The sequence below is a fragment of the Hemitrygon akajei genome, chromosome 3 (assembly GCF_048418815.1).
Source record: "Hemitrygon akajei chromosome 3, sHemAka1.3, whole genome shotgun sequence".
NCBI classification, from domain to species: domain Eukaryota; kingdom Metazoa; phylum Chordata; class Chondrichthyes; order Myliobatiformes; family Dasyatidae; genus Hemitrygon; species Hemitrygon akajei.
Genome location: NC_133126.1, coordinates 73,027,142 through 73,052,807, shown reverse-complemented (window position 1 = coordinate 73,052,807; position 25,666 = coordinate 73,027,142). Strand labels below are relative to the sequence as shown.

Genomic DNA, 25,666 nt, shown 5'->3' with positions numbered 1-25,666 from the left:
AGAACTAAACACAATGTTGATGTGGTCTAACCAGAGTTTTCTAGAGCAGACTAGGCAGCATCTTTGGAAATGAGTAGTTGATGTTTCAGGCCAAGAACCTTCAGGAGAACTGAGTTCCTCCAGCAGTTTGTGTGTGTTGTTCCAATGCAACATATGCCTTCTTCGCCCTCTATCAACTTGGATGGCAACTTCAAGAGATCTGTGGATGTGGACCCCAAAATCCCCCAATCCTCCACATTGCTAAAAAAATTGCTATTAACCTTGTATTCTGCCTTCAAGTTTGACCTTCCAATGTGTATCACTTCACACTTTTCTATCAGAGTGCTATCTGCCGCTTCTCAGCCCGGCTCTGCATGTATCTGTTCCATTCTAACTTACAACAATCTTCTTCATCATCCACAATACCACCAACCTTTGTGTCATCTGCAAATTTACAGTCCCTCATTCAAGTCATTAATAAAAATCACAAAGAGTAGAGTTCCCAGAACAATAACTGTGGAACATTCCTAGTCATTGATTTCCAAGCAAAATACACTCCATGCCTTATGTGAACAAGTAAATTCCAAATCCATGTATACAGATTTTCCTGGATAACATGCACCTGACCTTGTAAATGAGCCTACCATTGGGAACCTTGTCGATCTCCTTACTGGAATTCATATATTATATCCACCCTGCTCTGCCTTTATCAATTTGTTTTGTTCACTTCCTCAAAGTCAATCATGTTCAGAGGTATGATCTGCTCCTCACTAGACCGTGCTTACTACGCTTAATCATACTATGCTCCCAATACTCATAAATCCTGTCTCTAAGAATCCTTTCCAATAATTTGGCTGCCACTGATGTAAGGCTCATTGGTCTATAATTCTTTTCACCGTTCTTGAATGAAGGACTAACATTTGCCAGCCTCCAGTTTTGGGTACTACTCTTTTGGTCAGTGAGGATGCAAAGATCATTACCAAAGGTGCAGCAGTCTCTCCTCTTGCTTCCCAGGAACAGAACTTGGCCATTCAGCCCATGCTTTGCCATTCCATAAGATTTTGTAGCAGAATTAGGCCATTGAGTCCACTCCGCCATTCAATCATGATTGATTTATTTTCTTTTTTTTTTGGCTTTGCTCTGTAACCTTTGATGCCATTACTAATCAAGGATCTATCAGCCTCTGCTTTAACTATACTGTATCCAATGACTTGGCCTGCGCAGCCATCTGTGGCAATGAATTCTACAGATTCACCACCCTCTGCCTAAAGAAATTCCTCATCTCTTCCAAAGAGGCATTTGAGGCTGTGCCATTTGGTCCTAATAGAAACATCCTCTCCGCATCCACTCTGTCAATGTATTTCAATATTCTGCAGGTTTCATTGAGATTCCCCTCCCACCCCCTTGCATTCTTCTAAATTCTAATGAGTATATATCCAGGGTAATCAAAAGTTCTTCAATGTTAACCCTTTCATTCCTGAGATATTCTTGAAAACCTTTTCTGGACCCTCTCCAATGCCAGCACATCCTTTCTTAGATATGGGGCTCAACATTGCTCACAATACTCCAAATGTAGACTAACAATGTGTCAGCATTACATCCTTGTTTTTATATTCTACTCCTCTGAAAAGGAATGCTAACATTGCAATTGCCTTCCTGACTGCTGTCTCAACTTGAAAGTTAACCTTTTGGAAATCTTGCACTTGGGGTCCCAAGTCCTTTTGCACCCTGATTTCTGAATTTGCTCCTGTGTACAAAACAGTCTCTGCCTTTATCATTTCTACCAAAGTTTGTGACCATATACTTCCCTACACTATAGTCCATCTGCCACTTACTGCCCATTCTTCTAATCTGTCCAAGTCTTCTCCATGACTTTATTTCAGTACTCATTCACAAGAGATTCTACAGATGCTGAAAATCTTGATAAACACACACAAAAAGCTGGAGGAACTCAGCAGGTCAGCAGCATCTCTGACCCCTTTCTTTTCAGTCCTGTTGAAGAGTCTTAGCCCAGAACATCAACTGTTCATTTTCCTCTGTGGATGACTACTGACTTGCTGAGTTCCTCCAGCATTTTGTGTCCATTGCATTTTTCTTTTATATCTTTCTGATAAATCTCTGTCAAAGCCAATATACTCAATGCACACAAGTTTATATTTCTGTCCATGCAATGAATGGTAGTGACATACAAGTTTATTTATTTTGAAATACAGTGTTGAATAAGCCCTTCCAGCCCCACTGCCCAGCAACCCCCAACAATCTCGATTTAACCCTAACCTAATTACAGGACAACTTACAATGACCAATTAACCTATCTGATACATCTTTGGACTGTGGGAGGAAACCGGAAAACCCAGAAAAAACACATGTATTTCACAGGGAGGACGTACAGAGACTCCTTACAGAGGATGCTGGGATTGAACTCCGAACTCTGACGCTGCGAGCTGCAATAGCGTCCGATGCCGAGAGAGTGGGAGTAAAGGGAACCTTTTCCAGATAGCTGCCAGTAGCTTGTGTTGTTCCACAGGGGTTCATTTCACGTTATATGTCAATAATTTAGATGATGGAATTGATGGCTTTGTTGCAAAGTTTGCAGACGATATGAAGATAGGTTGAGTGGCAGGTAGTTTTGATGAAGTAAAGAGGCTACAGAAGTACAGACAGATTCCGAGAATGGGCAAAGTAATGACAGATGGAATATAGTGTCGGGAAGTGTATAGTCATGCACTTTTTTTTAGAAGAAATGAAAGTATTGCTTATTTTCTAAATGGAGAGAAGATACAAAAAACTGAGGCGCAAAGGGACTTGGGAGTCCTTGTGTTGGATTCCATAAAGGTTCATTTGCAATTTGAGACTGTGGTGAGGAAAGCAAATGCAATGTTAGCATTCATTTCAAGAGGATTAGAATATAAAAACAAGAATGTAATGTTGAAACTTTATAAAGCACTGGTGAGGCCTCACTTGGAGTATTGTGAGCAGATTTGGGCTCTTATCTTAGAGGGGATGTGCTGAAACTGGAAAGGGTTCAAAGAAGGTTCACAAAAATGCTTCCAGGGTTGAATGGCTTGTCATATGAAGAGCGTCTGATGGCTCTGGGCCTGTATTCATTGGAATTCAGAAGAGTGAGGGGTAACCTCACTGAATGGTGAAAGGCCTCAGTAGAGTGGATGTGGAGAAGATGTACTGTTACGAATGTGCCGCAACTCTGAGGGGCCGAAGGGTACAAAGTCGCCCTCTCCTTTTTGAGAATCGCAAGATCGCTATTAATTCGGGTCTGGGACCCAGGAAATGAGAGAGAATCCACAAGGTTTGGAATGTGTCCTGGCCTCAGCGAAACAAAACCATTGATAATGGCTATTGTCTCTTGGAGACGGAATTGTGTATTGAGTACTGTACTATTCATTGAAGCCCTTCAGGGGACAACCAGAGTGGGCTGGTTGAGGGATTGCATCATCCCAACCTGATTGACATCTGAGACCCCGTGAGTAAGGATAAAAGAGGGTCTGGGGAACAACCCCTTGAGACGCACCTGGAGAAACGTTGGAAATCCAGTGACAGCGTTTTATAGTGAACGCCGGTGAGGGCTTGTGTGAGTCCTCCCTTGCCAGGGTGGCAGGCTCATCATGGAAGAACGGCTTAGCTAAAGAAGAGGCCACAAGTGAACGGCCACACCAACGAGTCTCCGACGGATCGAAATCATAAAAGGAAAGCCGGCAAGTTTTTCTCCCAAAACTCTCTCTCTCTCCAACCATTGCAAACCCCAGCGGTCCCCAGAGGCTGCAGCCTGCATGAACTGAGTGAACTTTATATTTCCATCGGACAATACATTATCCCCTAGACAACGATAGAGCTTATTTCTTATTGATTATTGTTATACCCGCACTTTTAGATTTAGTATTGACGACGTGTATTATCTGTATATTTGCATGGGTATTATTTTGTGTATTTTTACAAATAAATACTGTTAAAAATAGTATCATCAGACTTCAAAGGACCTCTCTATCTTTGCTGGTAAGTGACCCAGTTACGGGGTTCGTAACAGTACCCTATGGTGGAAGAGTCTAAGACCAAAGGACACAGCCTCAGAATAGAGGGGCATCCTTTTAGAACAGAGATGAGGAGGAATTTCTTTAGCCAGAGAGTGGTGCATCTGCAGAATTCATTGCCACAGGTAGCCATGGAGGCCAAGTCTTTATATATGTTTAAAGCAGAGGTTGATAGATTCTTGATTGGTCAGGGCATGACCAACTTGCTAGCCCCTCCTAAATCCCATGTGACCTTAACTTCCAGATGAGCCTGTCATCTATCTCCCCTCTTTAAAAAGAATTCCAAAAGATTAGTCAGAAATGACCTCTCACATACAAACCATGCCTGATCAGGCCTTGACTATCCAAATGAAAGCAGATTTTGTCCCTCAAAATTCCCTTCAGTAACTTTCTTGCAACTGAATTCAGCTCCTTGGCTTGTCTTTATACCCTTTTTGTACAATGGAACAACATTAGCCACCCTCCAGTTTTCTGGAACTTCACAAGTGACTAATGATGAAGGACTATCTCCACAAGTGCCTCTATGATTTTATTTTTGTCCCTGGCCTCCTATAAGGTCTAGGAGTGCATTTGATCAAGCCCTGGCGATATACCCACTTTAATGCACCTCCATGTTGCAATTACCTCCTTTTCTCATGATATGTGTATGTTCCAACACTTCACTACTTACTTCCCTTATTTTTTTGGCATCCATGATATTCTCCTTAGTAAACACAGAGGAGAAAAAAGACGCTAAATATCTCAGCCACCTCCTAGGGCTCTACATATTGGTCTTTAAGATGATCTCGTCTCTTGCTTGTCACCCTTTTACTGTGAAGACATCATCTTTAACTCTGATGCCAAATCCTTCTCATATTTTTTTGCCCTCCTGATTTCCTTCTTAAGCCTGCTCTTAAACTTTTTATATCCATCAAGGAACTTATTTGTACACAGCTGCCTCAAAACAATGTACGCTTCCTTTTTATTTTAACCTGACCAGAACCTCCATTTCTCATCAGCTAGGGTTCATTGAACTGTCTATCCTTCACCTTAACAGGGACATGCTGCCTGTGGACTCTTGATATGACCATTTTAAAAGCCCCCCCCACTTACCAACTGTTCCTTTGCCTTTAAATAGAGTCACCCAGTTAGCCCTAGCTAGATCCTGCCTAATACCCTCAAAGCAGTAAAAGATCTTTTAAAAGCAGGAAGCTTTTCAATGGAAGTCATTGACTAGAGTACTGCGTAGACAGAACAAAAGTGTTCACGTGCAGATCCGGCGAAGATCTTTAAAAACCCAGTCTCCATAAAAGAGGGGCACTGCCTAGCGGAGCGGTCGTTGTCGGAATAGTCTGAGGTAAAGTAGTAAGGCTTTGGGTCAACAGAGCTTTGGTGAGAACAGGTGGAGGCAAGGTAAGTAGGTAAGTTCATTCCTTACTTCTTATTTAAATCTTGAGAGAATAGGGTGTACAGAGCCAATGTTCTGCTCTGGGTGTCAGATGTGGGATTTCCAGGAGACTTCCAGCCTCCCCGATGACCACGTCTTCACGAGGTACATTGAGATGCAGCTCCTTAGAGACAATGTTAGGGAACTGGAGCTGCAGCTTGATGGCCTTTGGCTTGTGCGGGGAAGTGAAGCAGTGAAACACAGGAGCTACAGGGAGGTAATCACCCCCAAGGCTACATGAGACAGATAAATGGGTGACTGTGAGGAGAGGGAAGGGACAAAGTCAGATAATGGAGAGCACACCTGTGGCTATCCCCCTCAACAATAAGTACTTCCATTTTGAGTACTGTTGGGGGGGGGGGGGGGGGGAGGAAGGACCTAGCTGAGGGGAGCAATTGCGACAGTGCCTCTGGCACTGAATCTGCCCCAGTACCTCAGAAGGGTAGGGAACTGAAGAGGATGGCATCGGTAATTCGGGCTCCATAGTCAGGGGGACAGATAGGCGATTCTGTGGACGCAAAGAGGAAATGCGAATGCTAGTTTACCTGGGTCCGTGCTGTTTCTGGATGTGTCCACAATATCCTGAAAAGGGAAGATGAGCAGCCAGAAGTTGTGGTACATATTGGTACCAACGACATAGGTAGAAAAAGAAAACAGGGAGTTAGGAAAGAATCTGAGAAGCAGGACCTCAAAGGTAGTCATCTCTAGGTTGCTGCCTTTGCCATGTGACAGCAAGGATAGGAATAGAATGAGGTGACAGACAAAGGTGTGGCTGAAGAATTAGAGCAGGGGTCAGGGATTCAGATTTCTGGATAATTGGGACCTCTTCTGGGGCAGGTGGGACCTGTACAAAAGGGACGAGTTGCACTTGAATGCAATATTCTTGGGGGTAGGTTTTAGTAGAACTGTTGGGAATGATTTAAACTAATATGGCAGCAGGGTGGGAACCAGTATGATAGAGCTGAGGATGAGTCAGCAGGTTTACATGTAGATGATGGATGTAACATGAATGTAAGGAAGGATAAGCCAGTGATTGGGTACAAATGCAGACAGTGCAAACAGTTAAATTGTACCACAGAGGCAAAATTCAAAAGGGCAAAGAATACAGGACTAAAAGTGCTGTACTTAAATGCACATAGCATTCGGAATAAGGTGGACAAACTGGTGATGTAATTAGAGGTTGGTTGGTATGACATTGTGGGCATCTCTGAGTCATGGCTAAAAGAAGGCTGTAGTTGGGAGCTTAACATCAAAGGATCTACTTTCTATTGAAAGGACAGGCAGGAAGGCATAGGTGCTGGTGTGGCTCTTTTAGTAGGAGATCGAATTACATCTTTAGAAAGATAGGACATAGGGTCAGAGAATGTTAAATCTTTGTGGGTGAAGTTAAACTGCACGGGTAGAAAAACCATTATGGGAATCATACACGAGGAAATCTGCAGATGTTAGCCCTGACGAAGGGTCTCGGCCGGAAACATCAACAGTGCTTCTCCCTATAGATGCTGCCTGGCCTGCTGTGTTCCACCAGCATTTTGTGTGTATGGGGATCATGTATAGGCCTCCAAATAGTAGCTAAGGTATGGGGTTGAGATTGCAAAGGGAGATGGAAAAGGCATGTAACAAAGGTAATGACACAGTTGTAATGGGTGACTTCAATATGCAAGGGGATTGGGAAAATCAGATTGGTGTCTGATCGCAAGAGAGGCAATTTGTTGAATGCCTACAAGATGACTTTTTAGAGCAGTTTGTGCATGAGCCTGCTCAGGGAAAGGCCATCTCAGATTGGATGTTGCGTAATAACCCAGATCTTGTTAGGGAGCTTATTGCAAAAGAACCCTTAGGAGGCAGTGATCATAATATGATTGATTTCATACTGCAATTTGAGAGGGAGAATCATATGTCACAAGTATCAGTATCACAATGGAATAAAGAGAATTACAGAGGCTTGAGAAAGGAGCTTGCCCTGGTGGATTGGAGGAGGATACTGGCAGGGATGACAGCAGAGCAGAGGTGGCTGACATTTCTGGGAATAGTTCACTAAGCGCAGGATAGATATGTCCCACAGAGGAAGAATTTCTCAAATGGCAGTGGTAGGCAACAGTGGCAGACAAAGGAAGTTAAGGAGTGCATAAAAGTCAAGGAAAGGGCATATAAGGTAGCAAAAATGAGTGGGAAATTGTATGATTGGGAAGTTTTTAAAATCCAATAAAAGGAAACTAAAAAGAAGCTATAAAAGGGAGAAGATGCAATAAAAGTGCAAACTAGCCACTAATATAAAACAGGATACCAGTAGGCTTTTCAGTTATATAAAGAGTAAAAGAAAGGTGGGAGTTGATATTAGACCACTGAGAAATGATGCTGCTGAGGTAGTAATGGGGGACAAAGAAATGGCAGATGAACTTAATGAATACTTTGCATCTGTCTTCACTGTGGAAGACGCTAGCAGTGTGCCAGAGATCCGTGAGTGTCAGGGAGCAGGAGTGAGTGCCTGACTCACTCAAGGAAAGGAAAATGTGCTAGGCAAACTCAAAGGTCTTAAGATGGACAAGTCACCTGACCAGATGGACTATATTGCAGTCCTAAAAGAGGTTGCTGAAGAGATAGCGGATGCATTGGTTATGATCTTACAAGAATCACTTGACTCTGGCATGGTCCCGGAGGACTAGAAGATTGCAAATGTCACTCCACTCTTTAAGAAGGGAGGAAGGCAAAAGAAAGGAAATTATAGGCCAGTTAGCGTAACCTCAGTAGCTGGGATAGTGTTAGAGTCTATTATTAAGGATGAGGTTTTGGGGTACTTGGAGACTAATGATAAAATAAGTCAAAGTCAGCCTGGATTCTGTGAAAGGAAATCTTGCCTGACAAATCTGTTAAGAGTTCTTTGAGGAAGTAATAAGCATGGTGGACAAAGGAGAGGTAGTGGATGTCATTTGCCTGGACTTTCAGAAGGCATTTGATAAGGTGCCACACATGAGGCTGCTTATTAAACTAAAATCCTATGGTATTACAGGGAAGATACTGGCATAGATAGAGATATGGCTGACAGGCAGGGAGCAGTGAGTGGGAATAAAAGGGTTGGGAAATGTATGATAATGCATTTTGGTAAAAGGAACAATAGTGTGAACCATCATCTAAATGGGGAGAAAGTTCAAACATCAGAGGTGCAGAGGGACTTGGGAGTCCTTGTGCAAGACTCCCAGAAGGTTACTTTACAGGTTGAGTCTGGTAAAGAAGGCAAATGCAATGTTGGCATTTATTTCAAGGGGAATGGATTATTAAAGCAAGGAGAGAATGCTGAGCCTTTATAAGACACTAGTCAGGCTGCATTTGGAGGGCTCCGTATCTCAGAAAGGATGTGTTGTTATTAGAGAGAATCCAGAGGAGGTTCACAAAGATGATTCCAGGAATGAAGGGTTAACATATGAGGAGAGTTTGGCAGCTTTGGGCCTGTAGTCATGGAATTTAGAAGAACGTGCGGGGGGGGGGGGGGGGAGGATCTGTGGAATGCTCTGCCACAGACTGCAGTGGAGGCCAAGTCCATGGGTATAACTAATGCGGAAGTTGATCATTTCCTAATCAATCAGGGCATCAAAGAAGATGTTGAGAAGGCAGATGTATGGAGTTGAGTGGGATCTGGGATCGGACATGATGGAATGGTGGAGCAGACTTGATGGGCTGAATGGCCTAATGCTGTTCCTGTGTTTCATGTTCTTATGGTCTAAAGCTGGCCCTGCTCCAGTTCAGGGCTTTAACCTGTGGACTTGTTCTAACCTATTCCACAAACAGAGTTATGGTCACCAGAGCCAAAGTGGCCAACAGCTGTCACTTTAGCTACTTTGTTCCCTATGAGGAATTACAGCATTGCATGAGGAACTTTCTTGAATGCACTGCATGATTTCCACCCCATCCAGGCCTATTGCACTCTGGTGGCAAGTTGAAACCTGGAAGATTGAAATCTAGCAGTACCCTTCTATTTTCACAACTATGTGCGATTTCTTAATATATCTGCTCCTCAAACTCCAACTGCTATTGGGCTGTGTGTCTATTATGCAGACCTGCCATGGTGACCATCCCCTTCATACTTATAAGTTCTACCCAAATGGTTTCATTAGATCCCTCTCTAAGAACTATTATCCTATTAAAAAAGCAACATCTCCTCCACTCCTACCTGTTCCTCTGTCACAACTAAAGCATCAGTATCCCAGAACATTGAGATGCTAGTCCTATCCTTATCCACATTTCTGTAATGGCTCCAACATTCCATTCCCTAGAGGCAATCCATGCCTGTTAAGCTACATGCATTGAAATACTGTAGATGCAATTTAAAACAGTATATCTCTCTTCTCTGTAAACATGGCTATATTGATTGATAGGTTTACACACTTTGATAACTACGTCTTCTCACTGAATATGCTCTTGAGTCCCATCAGCTACCAGTCCCGTTTAAATGCTTCCCCCCCCCCCCCATTCCTGATGAAGGGTCTTGGCCTGAAACATTGGCTACTCTTTTCTCATGGATGCTGCCTGACCTGCTGAGTTCTTCCAGCGTTGTGTACGTATTCTTTGATCCACAACATCTGCAGTTGTATTTTTGTTTTTTGCAGTTTAAATCCTCCCTGATGGCAAAAGGAAATTTCCTTACTAAAATATTTTCCTCCCCCACCTAGGTTCAAGTATAACCTATCCCTCTTGTACAAGTCGATTCTGCCCCTCTAAGGATCTCAATGATCCAAGAACCTGAACCCCTACACGAGCTCTTCAACCACACATTCATCTGGCCTATCTTTCTATTCCTGAACTTGCTAGCATGTGACACCAGGAGAATTTTCTATAGCTGCTCAGAGGTGTCCTTGATCTTACCACCTGGAAGACAACACACCATTCTGGTACCTCTTCTGCAGGCATAGAATCTCCTTTCAGTCTCCCTAATTGTCAAGTCTGCTGAGGAGAAAGGCCACAGGGGACCCTTGCACTGCTGTCTTCTTGACCAGGCTCATTTAGAGGTCATCCATCTGTCTGACTCCTGTACTTTAAGTATGACCACCTTAGTAAAAGTCATCTATGAAGCATCAGTGGGAAAGGCTTCATTAGATGTGAGGCATTTATTTTATATTAATCAAATGTTTAGTTGAAGGTTTTTGGAAAAAAAAACTCCAGAATTTTGCTCTTTCAATTTTCAGGATAGTTCAAAACACAATACACTTACATTCTTTTGCTTAAGAGTAATTACTCTAATTAAATTTTGCACAGAAGTGATAGTATGATATAATAGAAGTGATAGTATCTAATAATCTGAAACTTAGCAATTTTCCCCCTCTCTTTGTGGCAAATTGGTAATCTTGAGTCGTGTTGTGTGCCATTCAATAAGTTCAAAGCTTCATTTTATTCTCAAATTATGCATGTACAATACAACTCTGATATTTGTCCTCTCCAAGTAGTCATAAAATACAGAAAGGTCATGGGAGATGAAATAAAAGACATCAAACCCCACCCCCACAACCCCAAAATCTCCCATTCCCTTCTCCGCAGAAAATAGCAACAATAATAATCACCGACCCCCTTACCCTCAGAAAAAAACAGCGACAATAACAATCCCTGACCTCCTCACAGAAAAGTATATCGACAGTAGCATCAAAACCCCTAAACCCCTCTCTTATACACAAAAAAATTAACAGATTACTCACCAGCCAATGGGCCATAAGAAAGAAACCACTGAAAAACTGAAGGAAACCAATATAAAGGACAATCCAAAATCACATAAATTTCAGAACATCGGAAACATCTTTTTATCTGCGTATGAGGAGAGCGGCTACACAAACTCCTTCTGTAAAGAGTGCGAATTGTGTTACACATTACAAAATTTCACAGGTGTGAACGTTATGAACTGGAGTTTTTGCAGAAAATCTGTATTAAGATGTTACAGTTTGCTTGACCTAGTTTATCTTCCTTCCCCATAATGTCCTCTCAGATTTCTTAAACACAGTGGATTCTGGTTAATTAGGACACATCTGGGCCAGTGCATTTTGGCCCAATTAAGCAGTTGCCCAAGTTATCTGAAGTTACATGAAAATAGTTTAAAAGGTATAAAAAAAAGCCAAACTATTGTTTAACTGAGTAACAAATTGTATATTTACCTGAAATAGAGAACAAATTAGAACATCACCCATACTACTACAGTGCTACAAACCTGTGTATTAGTTCCTAATAGTTATCAGTGGAGGAATTCATCCACCGTATGCTGCTGTGTTCTTTTGATTGACTGTAAATGAACAACATCAGTGCAGACACCTGGTATAGATCATGGACTGCCTTCATACTACAAACAAGAAATAATCTGCAGGTGCTGGAATTCCAAGCAACATACACAAGATACTGGAGGAACTCAGCAGGATCCTGATGCAGGGTTTCAGCCCAAAACATCAACTGTACTCTTTTCCATAGATACTGCCTGGCCTGCTGAGTTCCTCCAGCATTTTGTGTGTGTTGCCTTCATACTATCCTTTTGATGATTGCATCCGCCAAATCTTCATTTTCATTCAAGATGATTGTTGATACCTTAAAATTCTACATCGTTCCTAATTCATTTCATTTTCACACTCAGACGTTTCTGACATCACCAAGCTGGAATGCTTGAAATTTCAGTGAGCAAAATAGTTCTGAATTGTCTTACTGCTTATCTCTCACCAACCATCAGTGTCAAAAATCACTATTATTTGAATGCAAAAGCACACAATTGATGCCATTTAAAAACTGTTCACTCTCAGCATGGTGTAGTATCTAATGGCAACATAAGTGCATGTGACTGACATTAGTTAGAAATTGCTTGGCAACAGTCTCCTGTCCCAGTTAAGTGGCATATTGTCCCAAATAAATGAAAGGAATCCCAGCTAGTTTTTGTTCTATAAGAGTTGTCTCAAATAAGTGGCTACCCTGATTAACCGATAGCCCAATTAACAAGAATCCACTGTATATAGCAAGAATACAAAACAAAAGTAAAGTGATAATAGCTCTTAAGCCAGAAATAACGTAGAAATGCTTTTTGAGTTACAACTTGAATTTGCAAGATTTAATTTAAACGTTCCTATGCTAGATTACACTTTTGCCAACAATCTGTTGTAAATATGCCAGTGTCTGAGTCACCATTTACATTGTTAAATTGTAATAATAGTGTTGGGCATTTGTAATATTAATTATACATTTAATTGATCCAATGGTTATCTGTAATAAAATGTAATAGCACTAAGGAGCAGTGAGTGGCAGTGGAAGAATCCTGTATCTTTTATCCCTGTGTCTCAACTTCAGGTTCAAATAATACCTAAAATATATGTCCTTGACTGTGCCTGAAAGTGAAAAACCCACAGTTTCATCTTTCCAACCAATCTCCTGCCCAACCATTCACGTGCTTTCAAATCTAACTATAACTCCAATAGTAAATTTTATTTGGCCCTAATCAACTTGGACCTTCAGAACTCTATATTTTGCATATTTGCTCTCTGTGGCTCTGTAGCTATTCATATTTTTTAAAAACACTGTTATTAAGGATTTTGTGCTTAGTTTCTTTGAAATCAGACCTCTCTGCAGTTTTTACTCACTGAAAACTGTTTCAATTAGTTAACTTCAGATTTTGGACATCTAAGACCATCATACTATTTTGTGTCTCCCTTTATTCTGGTGTTTGTTTTAATAACATTTATTTCCCCTTTGTTTTAATTGCTTGTTATATATTTATTAATTGTCAGGTTTTTTAAAGATTGGATTAGCAGGCCATCCCATTTGTATTGATCCAAGCTCCAAATACTACCTTGTCTAGTTTGACTTGGAAAATGCTCTTTTCAGCAATTTTTCTCCATGGAACCTGAATTAAAAATGTTCATTGGGCCATCTAGTTTGTTCCTACCCGCAAAAAATATTTGAGGAGGTCATACATTATAATTCAGAGCAGGTCTAATCACCTGGTCTTATACTTTCAAAGAATGTGAGCCATCCCTCAGTTCTGCCCTTTTGCCACGTTGAATGTGTTCTATTTAAATACCGGATTAAATTAATTCCGTGTCTGAAATTTGTTACCCACCCTAATTTTGCTTCAACTGAAGACTGTGCTGCAGAGATTGAGAAAACAGAAATGAATGATTGATTGGTTTGCTGGCCTTCATTATTCAGGGAATTGAGATCAAGAACCACAAGGCAATGTTGCTGCTCTATAAAACTTTGGTTAGACCATACTTGTAGTATTGTGTTCAGTTCTGGGCACTTCATTATAGGAAGGATGTGGAAGCTTTAGAGATGGTGCAGAGAAGATTTACTGGAAACTGCCTGAATTAAAGAGCATGTCTTAGGGGATAGGTTGAGTGAGCTTGCATTTTTCTCTTTGGAGAAAAGGAGTATGAGACGTGATTTGATACAGGATAAGAGGCATAGACAGAGTGGGTAGCCAGAAACCTTTTTCCCAGGGTGGAATTGCTAATATGAGGGAGCATGATTTTAAAGTGTCTGGAGGAAATTATGGGGAAGGTGTCAGAGGTAAGTTTATTGCACAGAGAGTGGCAGGTGTATGGAGCACACTGCCAGGGGTGGTGGTAGAGGCAGTTACATTAGGGACATTTATGGACTCTTAGATAAGCACTTGGATGAAAGAAAAATGGAGGGCAATGTGAGAGGAAAGGGTTAGATTGATGTTGAAGTAGGTTAGAGGGTCAGCACAACATCGTGGACTGTAATGTGCTGTTGTAATGCTATAATTTATTGCTAGGTGAATTGAATACAAAAGTAAGACAGTTTATATTTCAATTTTATTGGGCGTTGGTAAGGCCACACAGCTGTCCATGGCAGTAAATTCTACAGATTCTCTATCCTCTGGTTAAAAAAAAATTCCTCATCTCTGTTCTAAATAGATGTTGGTCTATTTTGTGGCTATGCCCTCTGATCCTAGATTCCTCTGCTATAGGAAACATCCTCTCCACATCCTCTCTGTCTGGGCCTTTCAATGACTTCTATGAGATCCTCTCTCATTCTTCTGAACTCAAGCCTAGAGCCAACAACTGCGCCTCAAAAAGTTAACCCTTTCATACCCAGAATAATTCTCATGAACTTCCTCCGGACCCTCTTCAATGCCAGCATATCTTTTCTTTGATAAGAGGCCCAAGACTGCTCACAATACTCTAAGTGTGGCCTGATCAATGTCTTATAACACCTCAGCATTACATCTTTGCTTTTATATTCTAGTTCTCTGAAAAGGAATACTAACCTTTAGGGAATCCTGCACGAGGGCTCCCAAGTCCCTTTGCACCTCTGATTTTTGAATTTTCTTCACATTTAGAAAATAGTCTACACCTTTATTCCTTCTTCCAAAGTGCATGACCATACACTTCCCCACATCTGCCACATTTTTGCCCATTCTCCCAATCTGTCCAAGTCCTTCTGCAGACTCCCTGCTACTTCAGCACCACCTAACTTTGTATTTTCTGCAAATTTGGCTAGTATCTGGAGTACTGTTTAGGATTTAAAGCCATCAATCCATCATCCAAATCATTGACATTTAATGTGAAAAGGTCTCATATCCTGCAGAAAAGGCCCCAATTATCCCCACTGTTTGCCTCCTGTCAGTCTTTTATCCATGGAACCATCTTTCCTGTAATAGCATAGACTTTTATCTTGTTTAATAGCCTCATGTGCAGCTCCGTGCTTAAAGCCTTCTGAAAATCCAAGTAAGCAACATCCATTCACTCTCCTTTGTCTGGCCTGCCTGTTAATTCCTCAATGAATTCCAACAGATTTGACTGGCAAGATTTCTCCTTAAGGAAGCCAAGCTGACTTTGGCCCATTTTGCCATGTGTGTCCAGCACAAAAGCACATCCTTCAACATCTTTCCAACTGCAGAAGTCAGGCTAACTGGCCTATAATTCCCTTTCTTCGGCCTCCCTTTTGAAAGAGTGGAGTGACATTTGGAATTTTCCAATCCTCCAGAACTGTTGTCAGAATCTAGAAATTCTTGAATCATCATTACTAATGCATTCACAATCTCTTTATCTATCGCTTTCGGAACCCTGAGGTGTTGACCATCTGATCTTTCAGTTTCCCAAGCCCTTTGTCCTTAATAATAGCAAATACACTCACTTTTGCCTGCTGAACTTTTAAAATTCTGGCATACTGCAAGTGTTTTCCACAGTGAAAACTGATGCAAAAATACTTAAGTTCGTCTTCCATTTTTTTATCCTCCAGTACTACCTCTCCAGCATCATTGGTCTGGTATCCACTCACCTCTCTTTTAATATTTATATACTGAAAAAAACTTTTGATATCTTCTTTTATATTGTTGGCTATCTTATGTTCATATTTCATTGTTTCCCTCCTTATGGCTATTTTAGTTGCCATCTGTGATTTAAAAAAGTTTCCTAATCCTCTAACTTTCCTCTAGATCTTGCAAAATCATATGCCATCTCTTGCTTTTATGTTGTATTTGATTTCCTTGTCAGCCATGTTTGCAGTATCCTCCTTTTAGAATACTTCTTCATCTTTGGGATGCATCTATCCTGCGCCTTCCAAATTGCTCCTAGAAACTTGCACAATTGCTGTTCTGCCGTCATCCCTGCTAGTGACTTCCAGTCAACTTTAGCCAGCTCCCCTCTCATACCTCTGTAATTCCCTTTACTCCATTGTAACACAGATACATTTGACTTTAGCTTCTCCCTCTCAAGCTGTAGGATGAGTTCTATCATATTATGATCATTGCTTGCTAAAGGTTCCTTTACATTAAGCACCCTAATCAAATCTGGTTCATCACCTAAACCCCAATGCAGAATTGCCTTTCCCCTAGTGGGCTCAATCTAAGCTACTCCAAAAAAGTCATCTCATAGGTATTCTACAAACTCCCTCTCTTGGGATCCAGCACCAACCTGATTTTTCTAGTCCACCTGCAAATTCAAAACCCCCATGACTATCGTAACACTGCCCTTTTTACGTGCCTTTTTCTATCTCCCATTGTAATTTGTATCCCACATCCTGGCTACTGTTTGGGGGCCTGTATACAATTCTCATCAGCGTCATTTTACCATTGCAGTTTCTTAACTTTTACCCACAAGGATTCTACATTTTCCTACCCTGTGTAACCGCTTTCTGCTTGACTTTTCAATATAGTGTGTATCCTTGCATGTTAAGCTCCCAACCATAATCTTCTTTCAGCTACTACTCAGTGATGCCCACAACATCATATCTGCCAATTTCTAACTGCGCTCCAACATCTACCTTATTCCCTCTATTGGGTGCATTTAAATATACACCTTCAGTCTTCCAGTCATCATCCTTTTCTATTTTGCCCCCATGTTACACTTCAGCTCATCCCAGTAACTGCAATTTTGCCCTATCACACCATGTCCTTCCTCACAGTCTCACTACACACTGCATCTACTTGTATACCAACTATCCCATCCTCAGCCCCATCACTGTGGTTCCCATCCCCTGCCATATTGGTTTAAATATTCAACAGCTCCAGCAAACCTGCCCATAACAATTCTTTGCCATGCATTCATCTGCCAAATTATCCTACTGTTACCCTCACTACTCGGGGCACAGGCATCAATCCAGAGATTACTACCCTGGAGGTCCTGTTTTTCAGCTTTCTGCCTAACTTCCTAGATTCTGTCTTCAAGACATCCTCCCTTTGCTTGCTTATGTCATTGGTACCAATATGTACCATGATTTCCAGTTGTTCATTCTCCCCCTTTAGAAATCTGTGGACCCAATCCAAGACATCCCTGACTCTGCCACCTGAGAGGTGTCTCTTTCATGTCCACAGAATCTCCTGTCTGCTCCTCCATTTGTGGAATCCTGTATGACTACTGCACTCCTCTTCTCCCCCATTCCTTTCTGAGCCACAGAGTCAAACTTAGTGCTAGAGACCCGATTGCTGCGGATTCCCCCGGGTAGATCATCTCTACCCCCCCCCCCCCCCCACAGTATCCAAATTGATATACTTATTATTGAGGGGAACAGCTACAGGGATACTCTGTGCTAGCTGTCTCTGCCCTTTCCCTATCCTGACAGTAACCTAGGTACCTTCTTCCCAGATCTGACACAAAGAGCATACCACTGATTCTAGACCCATCCTCATTGCACTACCAATGTACTGATAGACAAAGGATGACACAAAAAAAAGCAAATAAACTTCCTAGACACTTACATAGAGACTCTGCCTGATCCGCTCAAGCCTGTTGAGCTAAAGCCCGTTGAGTCTAACACTGTACTCCAACAATGGCTGCTCTGCTTACACTTGGCTTCTTTTGTTGGACTTTGCCGAGTGCCAAATAGATCATTATGATTGCAGCCCACTGAATAGTCCCGAAAGGCTCAGAGCTCTTTTTAAACATCACACTCAATGATTGTAGCCCCCCAAAGTATAGAGAGTCCATAGAGGGGAAGCTAGTTTCTGTAATATGCTGAGCAGTGTGCTCATCTCTCTTGTGGATTCTTGCAGTCTCAGGCGAACCATGCCAAGCCATGATGCGTCGGGACAGGATGCTTCCTATAATACTTCCGAAGGATAGAAATAGGAACAAAGATTGAGAGGTCATAGAGGAAACAAAGGGCTGCAGATGATGGAATCTGATAGGAAAGTAAGGTGAGTGTAGGGTGAGAAGAGGGGAACAGTGGGGTAGGAGTCCCTATAGGAGGTGAGTCTATGTGATGGGCAGATGGGGTGGGGGATGAGGTATGGAAACTCTATGATAAAGAGCTGGGAGGTAGGGTGGTTTTGTAAAGAAGGGAGTGTGTAGGAAGACGTGGGTAGATCAGAAGGAGAGTGCAGGAGCAGATTCCTGAAATTGAAGAATTCAATGTTCTCATCATTTTGAGGAGGTGACCAGGCATATAGATTAGGGTAGTGCAGTGGATGTGATCTACATGGATTTTAGTAAGGCATTTGACAAGCTACCACATGGTAGGCTTATTCAGGAAGTCAGAAGGCATGGGATCCAGGGAAGTTTGGCCAGGTGGATTCAGAATTGGCTTGCCTGCAGAAAGCAGAGGGTTATGGTGGAGGGAGTACATTCGGATTGGAGGGTTGTGACTAGTGGTGTCCCACAAGGATCAGTTCTGGGACCTCTACTTTTCGTGATTTTTATTAATGATCTGGATGTGGGGGTAGGATGGGTTAGCAAGTTTGCAGACGACACAAAGGTTGGTGGTGTCGTGGATAGCGCTGAGGATTGTTGAAGATTGCAGAGAGACATTGATAGGATGCAGAAGTGGGCTGAGAAGTGTCAGATGGAGTTCATCCCGGAGAAATGTGAGGTAGTACACTTTGGAAGGACAAACTCCAAGGCAGAGTACAAAATAAATGGCAGGATACTTGGGAGTGTGGACGAGCAGAGGGATCTGGGGGTACATGTCCACAGATCTCTGAAAGTTGCCTCACAGGTAGATAGGGTAGTTAAGAAAGCTTACGGAGTGTTAGCTTTCATAAGTCGAGGGATAGAGTTTAAGAGTCGCGGAGTAATGATGCAGCTCTATAAAACACTGGTTAGGCCACACTTGGAGTACTGTGTCCAGTTCTGGTTGCCTCACTATAGGAAGGATGTGGAAGCATTGGAAAGGGGACAGAGGATATTTTCCGGGATGCTGCCTGGTTTTGAGAGTATGCTTTATGATCAGAGATTAAGGGAGCTAGGGCTTTGCTCTCTGGAGAGAAGGAGGATGAGAGGAGACATGATAGAGATATACAAGATATTAAAAGCAATAGATAGAGTGGACAGCCAGCGACTCTTCCCCAGGGCACCACTGCTCAATACAAGAGGACATGGCTTTAAGGTAAGGGGAGGAAAGTTCAAGGGGGATATTAGAGGAAGGTTTTTTACTCAGAGAGTGGTTGGTGCGTGGAATGCACTGACTGAATCAGTGGTGGAGGCAGATACGACAGTGAAATTTAAGAGGTTACTAGACAGGTATATGGGGGAATTTAAGGTGGAGGGTTATATGGGGGGGCAGGGTTTAAGGGTCAGCACAACATTGTGGGCCAAATGGCCTGTACTGTGCTCTATTGTTCTTTGTTCATCATGGGACCATTGACTACTGGGTTGAACATGAGCAACACACACAAAATGCTAGAGAAACTCAACAGACCAGGCAGTATCTATGGAAAAGAGTAAACAGCCAATATTTCAGGCTGAAACCCTTCAGCAAGATGAAGGGACTCGGCCCAAAATGTCGGCTGTTTACTCTTTTCCATAGACTCTGCCTGGCCTGCTGAGTTCCTCCGACATTTTGTGTGTGTTGCTTGGATTTCCAGTTTCTACAGATTTTCTCTTGTTTGGGTTGAATACGAGTTGCTTTTTCTCAAGTTGTGTGAGGCCAAGGACAGACTGGTCAGTGTGGGAAAGGGGAGGAGAATAAGAACGTCTCTCAGGAGCTCTAGATGACATGGCAGACAGAGTGCAGAGCTTACCTCATCTGCACTTGATCTCACTGATATAGAGGCCATATCATGTATACTGATGCAATAGCTATGGCTAAAGAAGGTGCATTTCTTTACAATTCCAGCATGTGCAGTGTCTTGTTTCTCTAAATAGCTTACTAGGTCATTTCAGATTTGATCATGTTGTGGGTCTGGTGTGATAAGTAAGCAGACCAGATAACACTGGCAGACTAACTTACCAAAAAGAGATGAGTGAAAAGATATGTTTTGTTCTAGAAAAATCAGATATTTCCATGGTTACCATTGTCAGGTTATAAATTTTCATTTTAAAAAATTGTATGGATTTTAAATTATTAGATGATTGTACTGTGTACTTCATAGCTTAACCAAAGTTCAAAGAAATCTAACTGCAGTGACTTTGAGATAGGGTCACCAACACCACTGCAATCATATTAAATTAGGATGTTAAATTTTCTTGTTTTTAAATCTATATAAATGATTATCTCTCTATACCATTATGAACAGTATGATTTTCATTCATTTTATATTAGCATGGTTTAACATCAACAAAAATAGGAAAAGCACATAAAAGGATCGGAAATGTACAGCAACTGCATGATACTTGCAGCTGCTTCACTGGCTCATTTAAAACACACCCAGTTATGTAAACCTTCCATTGCACCTGTGGTAAATGGTAGAGACCACCAGTCTTTTCTGGCTTCCTGTTTCAATTAAATGATTGAATTTTTAACTACAGTATATTTGACATGAGAAAAGCTTTGTTTAGTTTTGAGATTTTATTTGTAATGTGACACGAGAGTGCTGCTTATTTCATTCCTCAGTAAAAATGTTGAAGTCTAATGTCACGAATGATTATGCATTGACTTGTTTGGCGGGGTTGAGTCACATAACTTGAATGCGTGGAACATTCAGTGATAGAAGCAACCTTTTGGGTTATAGCCGCGGTGAACCATGGGAAATCAACAACAGTATTCCCCATACCCAACTGTTGAACATTACAGACATTTCAATTTTACATTTGGTGTGTCTAGAAACATTGTAAAAAGTAATGGTGTGGAACTTCGCACAAGTCAAAGTTTGAAACCACACAAGTATACAGCCTGACCACAGATTCAGCACCTGTCTAGTTTTATTTTGCAAGTAATTGGAGTACGTAAAGCAAAAGACAAAATAAAGTGTGGGTAAAGGTAAGAAATCTCTAAAATTTATTAAACCAAGAACTTGTTCTTAATGGCTTCATTTTTAAATCGGCTGTAACAATGACTTGGATCTTCTGCTTTGTTTCTATCACTGTTAACAGCTCCTTGTTAAATATCCTTTATATAGTGATATAAACAGATTCCATGAGAACTTGTTCAAAGTTAAGAACATGCATGTGAAGATAAACAAAACAACCAATAAACATTGCTCAGAGTTTTAAATGTTAAGAAATATAGAAACATTTCAATGTTTGGAAGATACATTAATTTTCTATAAGCAAAATAGTCAGTAGTGAATATAAAGAAGGTACATGTGGAAAATGGATGCACTGCAGCTAAAATATTGATCTGCTTTAAATAAATTCAACAATGAGGTCCATAATATGTCAGAAAATACAGACTGCTGTAAATGGGAACATGCTTGTAAAGAAAATACAGTTTTAAACACTGCTCAAATCCAAGTTAAATTTTGGTTTGTGTTTAATCTCATTGCATTTTGAAATGTATTTGCTTGCTGTAAAACAGTTTATTAATTCGGTAAAGGATGGTCAGGCCTTCTGCTTGTTACAGTTATGTTTTATTTGAATAAAATTTAGAGCTACAGTCCACATATTTTAAGAAATTAGTAACTTCAGAAATAGGACAATCAGCTACTCAATCTTGTTCATTCAAACATTCAGATCATAACTGACTTACAGCTCAACTTCATTTAACAAAACCTTGTTGTTTATCTCTTAAAGTGGGAGAGGACAAAATTTTACTTCAGTATGTAGACTTTACCCTTGACCTCCATGTAATTTTTCTTGTAGGAAGTGCCAGTATTAATGTGTATTGGGTCTGGGATCTGAGAAACTCTCATCTGTTCATATTCATGACCCAAATCTGATCTTAAAACATGCAGCACAAGTGGTAATCTATCATTATTTCAGTAGCTTTATTTGGTGAAGTAGATTGGTCATAAGTACTGAGATCTGAAATGTCACACCAGTCTATCGGCCATCAACTTTACAAATAAAACCATGCAATGCATGATTGCTTAAAATCAAACTTTATTCTTTATTTGAAATGCTGTCATTGCTTTTACTTACTGCTCCACTATAAAAAAAAACGATTGATTTTTCAATGGAATATGAATCTCCAGGTGCCAGTCATCATCCGTTGTCAGGGGAATTGTATGGTTTCATCTTGTACTCTTGATTTTTTTTTCTTGATTTATTGACAGTTAAAAGTTTTCCTGCTGAAGTGATGTTTTACAATTAATGTTACACAGGTGGATATCATTGTTTTTGTGCAGTATCTATACTGATAGACCCTAAATCTGGATCAATTTTAATAGTTTTTAATGGCTATAATACATACTTTAGCACCTATTAACTCTAGTTTCAGTGTGCAGTTATCAAATATTTAATCGTATACCAACAACTTTACCAAATTTTAAATTATATATAAACAATGAAACAAATTAGCCTGAAAATTGTTAGTATTGTAATACTGAGAAATATGCAAGAACTTACCGTGTTTCTGACAATTATACAAAAGATAGGTTACACTATTTTTATATTATATCACTTCTTTATTACATTTTGTGATATAACATCCAGAATAGTTAACAAATTCATAATGAACAGTACAGAAAGTATTCAATCAGCAAATATCATAACAAGAGATTTAATTGAAAAAGTTCTTTTGTTTGGTGATTCTATGCCTATATTACTAGGAATTCAATTCTGAAATGTGCTATCACAGTACCATTGTCTTGACTGAGGGACTTGTACATACAGACCCAACTGTCAGCAGTGACCATGCAGTCCAGGTGGGTTAAATGGATTTCAACTAGAACAATTTAAGGGAATTGTGAACTGCTAGTAGTTGTTAGTTATTTCTTGTGGTTGCTTTTTGAGGCCTTACCATTTTATAACTCAAGTATGAATAGATTAAAGAGTGGTTTGGTTGGAACTGAAGTCTATCCCGTTATTCAGAAGTTTGCGCTGAAATAAGAAATCTAAAGGCAGAATAAATGCCCTGAATGTGGCTGTATTTCCCACCCCACCCAACCCCACCCACCCTGTTTAGCCCTTTTCTAGACACTGCTAGGTATATTGATAACATCTTGGTTTGTGTGCAACTATTGCATGATAGTGAAGTCTATTATACAAAGATAGGTAATCTTACTCTTTCTGCTAGAGGCAAGGAGATACAGGGGTATGAGGGTGGCAGGCCTCATACAATTCAAATTGTATCACAACTTGTCCATTTGCATCATTAAGATTGGATTTAATTCTAATGCACAGCTATTCTGCGACCGGAGAAGAAAACTATGTTGTTAGATGTTATCTTCCAATGCTGTAGCTAATGACTGCACATAAGAAAGAGGACCAAATGCCACAGGATGTGTAGGAACAAAAAGGAGGATAAACTACAATGTAGGAAGAATGTTTCTGTCTGGGCTACAGGTGATCAAAATATGAGATTCTGCCAACTTCCCTTTCATCAAGTTCCACATTCATACCCCTCCATTAGTTAATATCACACTGCCATTCCAACAAAAAAAAATCACAAAATAACCAATTCTAATTCATTAAAATAGCTTAAATCATTTGCTTAAAATGTATACATTTAATCAACCTTGTGCAGTTCAATAGACCCTACTATTTGTGTGTCTTTGCCTCTTCTGGTGGCCACAAAAAATATTTACCTTATGGGCAGAACATGTGGCGTGGTGTGGTGTTCACTGAAATCTTTAATTTCTCACTTCTGTAGTCTGAGGTACCCACCTGCTTCAAGCAGGCATCAATTATACCGGTGCCCAAGAAGAATGTGGCAACTTGCCTCAATAATTATTCACCGTGATGAAGTGCTTTAAGAGGTTGATGATGAAACATATCAACTCCTGCCATGAGAAGCAACTTGGATCTGCTGAATTTTGCCTACTGGCACAACAGGTTCACAGCAGATGCCATCTTCATTCAATTCTGGAGCATCTGGACAGCAAAGATGCACACAGTGCCTATAAATTCACCCCCCTTGGAAGTTTTCATGTTTTATCGTTTTACCACGTCGAATCACAGTGGATTTAATTTAGCTTTTTTTGACTGATCAGAGGACTCTTTCGTGTCAAAGTGAAAATAAATTTCTATAATTTAGTCTAAATTTATTACTTCTTAAACACAAAATAATTGCATAATTACTCACCCTCTTCCCCCCCCCCCCCCCCCTTCATGTCAGTATTTAGTAGATTGCACCTTTGGTAGCAATTACTGTCTTGAGTCTGTGTGGGTAGGTCTCTATTGCTTTGCACATCTGAACACTGCAATTTTTCCCCCATTCTTCTTTACAAAATTGCTTAAGCTCAGTTAGATTGCATGGGGATCGTGAGTAACAGACCTTTACAAATCCAGTCACAAATTCTCAAATGGATTGAGGTCAAGCTCTGACTTGGCCACTGCAGGGCATTAACTTTGTTGTTTTTAAGCTATTCCTGTGTAGCTTTGGCTTGATATTTGGGGTCATTGTCGTGCTGGGAAACAAATCTTCTCCCAAGTCATAGTTTTCTTGCAGACAGCATAGGTTTTCCTCCAGGATTCCCTGTATTTTGCTGCATTCATTTTATCCTCTGTCTTCACAAGCCTTCCAGGGCCTGCTGCAGTGAAGCATCCCAGAGCATGATGCAGCCACCGCCAGGATTCACAGTAGGGATGGTGTGTTATTGATGATGTGCGGTGTTTGGTTTATGCCAAAAATAGCATTTAGTCTGATAGCTGAAAAACTTAATTTTGATTTCATCAGACCATGGAACCCTCTTCCAGCTGACTTCAAAGTCTCCCACAAGCCTTCTGGCAAACTCTAGACAAGATTTCATGTGTGTTTTTTTCCAACAGTGGCTTTCTCTTTGCAATTCTCCCATAAAGTTGCAAGAGATGAAGCACCCAGGTAACAGTTGTATGCACAGTCTCTCATATCTTAGCCACTGAAGATTGTAATTCCTCCAAAGTTGTCATAGGTCTCTTGTTGGCCTCCCTCACTCATCCCCTTCTTGCAATGTCACTCAGATTTTGAGGACGGCCTACTCTAGGCAGATTTACAGCTGTATCATACTCTTTCCATTTCTCGATGATTGACTTAACTGTACTCCAGGGGATATTCAATGATTTGGCAATTTTCTTGTATCCATCTCCTAGCTTATGCTTTTCAATAACCTTTTCACAATGTTACTTGGAGTGTTCTTTTGTCTTCATGGTGTAGTTTTTGTCAGGATACTGACTGACCAGCAGTTGGACCCTCCAGATACAGGTGTATTTTTACTACAATCAAATGAAATACCTTGAATGCACACAGGTGGTCTTCATTTAACTAATTATGTGACTTCTAAAACCTATTGGCTGCACCAGTGATGATTTGGTGTGTCATATTTAAAGAGAGTGTATACCGATGCAATCAGTTATTTTGTGTTTTATATTTGTAATTAATTTAGATTGTTTTGTAGAGATCTGTTTTTACTTTGATGCGAAAGAGTCTTTTTTTCTGTTGTCAGTGTCACAAAAGCCAAATTAAATCCACTGTGATTTAATGTTATAAAACAATAAAAATGAAA

General features: G+C 40.7%; 1 protein-coding gene across 6 annotated transcripts in view; it reads left to right on the top strand.

Annotated features, from left to right (window-relative positions):
• The window catches only part of LOC140725105 (RAS guanyl-releasing protein 1-like), a 301,300-nt gene that overhangs the window by 111,508 nt on the left and 164,126 nt on the right, over positions 1–25,666 (top strand). Inside the window, exon 1 of one of the 6 annotated variants that reach the window (XM_073040124.1) lies at positions 20,995–21,063. The exons of the other annotated variants lie outside the window; for them this stretch is intronic. The gene's annotated coding sequence lies outside the window, so the exon portion shown is untranslated. Of the gene's footprint in view, positions 1–20,994; positions 21,064–25,666 lie in introns of those variants that run through there. 6 annotated transcript variants of the gene reach the window in all.